This window comes from Capsicum annuum, chromosome 6 (genome assembly GCF_002878395.1).
Source record: "Capsicum annuum cultivar UCD-10X-F1 chromosome 6, UCD10Xv1.1, whole genome shotgun sequence".
NCBI lineage: Eukaryota > Viridiplantae > Streptophyta > Magnoliopsida > Solanales > Solanaceae > Capsicum > Capsicum annuum.
Window position 1 is genome coordinate 125568223 of NC_061116.1, and position 3141 is coordinate 125571363.

Consider the following 3141-nt stretch of genomic DNA (forward strand, 5'->3'; position numbering starts at 1 on the left):
GCGTCAAGGCAATAAAAGTGTGATGGCATATTATGATGAGTTTCAACAACTCATGTTGAAGCTTGATCATCGTGGGGAACAAATCAGTCATGACATCATCCGATTCAAGTGTGGGTTGAACAAAGAGATCTCCACTCATTTGACACTTCACAAATTTAATACCATTGAAGGTATTTTCCAAGCGGCTCTTGAGATTGAAAGGGAGCTTAAAGAAAGGCCGTTGCTCAAGGCAAGGGGACAATCCATCTTGGGTTGGCCTAGAAGCAAGGACGTGGTTCAATCCCTTCAGATTGGCCCAAAAACAAGGACCAAACCGCCACTACAAGGCTGCCCGAGCCCAAAGCAGTCCACAAAATTCCTCTAAAACAAGAAGTTCAAAAGTATCCAAACCCAAAAGGATTCCAATGTTTCAAGTGCAAAGGTTGGGACATAAATCCAATAAATGTCCAAATCGATGCAACATGATACTGTAGGAAGGGAGATTGTTTTACCTTGGAAGGAGGTGGGTTTTGAAAAAGAAGAGGATGAGGCCGACCCTCAAGATGGAGAGGAAACTGGAAATAGGCCACTTGATGATGATGATGGTGAAGTTATTTACCCACAAGAAGGGGAATGTGTTGTTCCAAACTTCGTAGTTAGACGCGCTATGATTAGTAAGGCAATAGACGGCCCTAGCCAAAGGGAAAATCTATTTCATACTAAATGCCTTGTAAAAGGGAATGTGTGCACTTTGGTGATTGATAGTGGTAGTTGTGCGAATACCGTTAGTGTCACTATGGTGAACTTTCTGAAATTACCAACTACACTTCATACTAGCCCTTACAAGTTGCAATGGTTGAATGAATGCGGTGAATTGAAGGTCATGAGGCAATGTGTGATAAGGTTTAAGGTAGGGAACAACGAAGACGAAGTGCTTTGTGATGTGATAACAATGCAAGCATGTCATTTGTTGTTAGGTAGACCTTGGCAATATGATAGGTCTACCAAACATGATGGGAGGACCAACCGATATTCACTTGAGAAGGATGGTCGAAAGGTCACTCTTTATCCTCTTTTTCCATCACAAGTGAATGAATTACATCAAAAGATGAGGGAGTTGAAGGAGAAGGGAAAGAAACCCAAAAATGGTAAAAAGGAGGGGAAAACCGTGGCTGGGGCAGTAGGGATTTTCGGGACTGCCTCAACGTCAAATGGGCAAGAAAACATGGTGATGTTGGCTAGAAAGAAGGAACTCATCTTGGATTATGATGTGGAAATGCCTATGCTTCTTTTGGCTCATTGTTTTAATACTAACCCCACTAATTCTTCTATTTTTCCTTTAATTTCTTGTGTGTTGCAGGATTATAAAGATGTATTTCCCAAAGAACTTCCGCAAGGATTGCCCCCACTTCAGGGAATTGAGCATCAAATTGACTTTGTGCCGGGCTCACAATTGCCAAATAAGCTGGCTTATAGAAGCAACCCTACGGACACCAAAGAATTGCAACATCAAGTTGAGAAACTCCTCAACAAAGGGTATATCAAGGAGAACATGAGTCCGTGCGCGGTTCCAGTGCTACTGGTGCCTAAGAAAGATGGAACATGGCGTATGTGTGTGGACTGCCGAGCTATTAATAAGATTACGGTAAAATATCGTCACCCTATCCCTAGGTTAGATGATATGCTTGATGAATTGAATGGTTCATGTTTATTTTCCAAGATTAATTTAAGGAGTAGCTATCACCAAATAAGAATGCAACCCGGTGATGAATGGAAAACCACCTTCAAGACTAAATTTGGTCTCTATGAATGGATGGTTATGCCATTCGGCCTAACAAATGCTCCAAGTATTTTCATGAGGCTAATGAATCATGTGATGAAGCCATTTATTGGAAATTTTGTTGTTGTTTACTTTGATGATGTCTTGGTCTATAGTAAGTCAATTGATGAGCATGTGATGCATTTACAATATGTGTTTGATGTTCTTAGTTGTATGCAAATCTGGAGAAATGCTCTTTTGGTGTTAATGAAGTTGTTTTCTTGGGTTTTGTTATTAGTTCAAGAGGGGTCAAAGTGGATGAATCCAAGATAGATGCTATCAAAAATTGGCCGACCCCGCAAACCATTAGCGAAGTAAGAAGCTTCCACGGGTTAGCTAGTTTTTATAGAAGGTTTGTCAAAGGATTCAGCACCATAGCCGCTCCTTTGATCGTGGTTATTCAAAAAGGCCAACCCTTCAAGTGGGGTGAAGAGCAAGCTAAGGCTTTTGAAACATTGAAAGCTATGCTCGTTTCCGCGCCTTTATTATAATTGCCCAACTTTGATAAGACATTTGAAGCTGAGTGTGATGCTAGTAAAGTGGGCATAAGAGCTGTTTTGATGCAAGATTTACCCATTGCTTATTTTAGTGAAAAGCTCAAAGGAGCAACTCTAAACTACTCCACATACGATCTAGAGTTGTATTCCTTGATTCGAGCTTTGGCCACTTGGCAACACTATTTGTGGCCCAAGGAGTTCGTGATCCGAACGGACCATGAATCCTTGAAGCATCTTCAGGCACAAGACAAGCTTAACAAGCGGCATGCAAAATGAATTGAGTTTCTTGAAACCTTCCCTTATGTTATTCAATACAAAAAGGGTAAGGACAACTTAGTAGCCGATGCTTTATCTAGAAAACATGTTCTTGTGTCAGCATTATCTTCAAAATTAATGGGTTTTGGGAGTTTGAAAGAATTGTATCCCGAGGACCCTCATTTTGCTCCTATCTTTAGGGAATATGAAGAAATGGGTAGGGACAAGTGGGATTCGGCTAGGGGTTCAAATCTGTATGCCAAGTTTGATGGATACTTATTTAAAAGTAGACGATTGTGTGTGCCCTCCAGTTCTTGGAGAGAGTTATTTGTGAGGGAAGCACACAATGGCGGTCTAATGGAGGAGCAATTCTATTAGCCAAAAATGCACAAGGATGTGGCCAATGCATAGATTAAAAAAGAGACAAATCACGACTTCTACCTCATGGGTTGTACACCCCGCTGCCCACTCCTTTACGCCCTTATCTTGACATATCTATGGATTTCGTGTTAGGGTTGCCTAGGAATAGACGAGGTCGGGACAGTATCTTTGTTGTGGTCAATCGATTTTCTAAGATGGCACACTTTATTC

General features: G+C 41.2%; 1 pseudogene; it reads left to right on the plus strand.

The window, feature by feature from the left end:
• The first annotated feature begins 442 nt into the window (after nucleotides 1–442).
• Nucleotides 443–2904, plus strand: LOC124899521 (annotated as a pseudogene).
• Nucleotides 2905–3141: the final 237 nt, after the last annotated feature.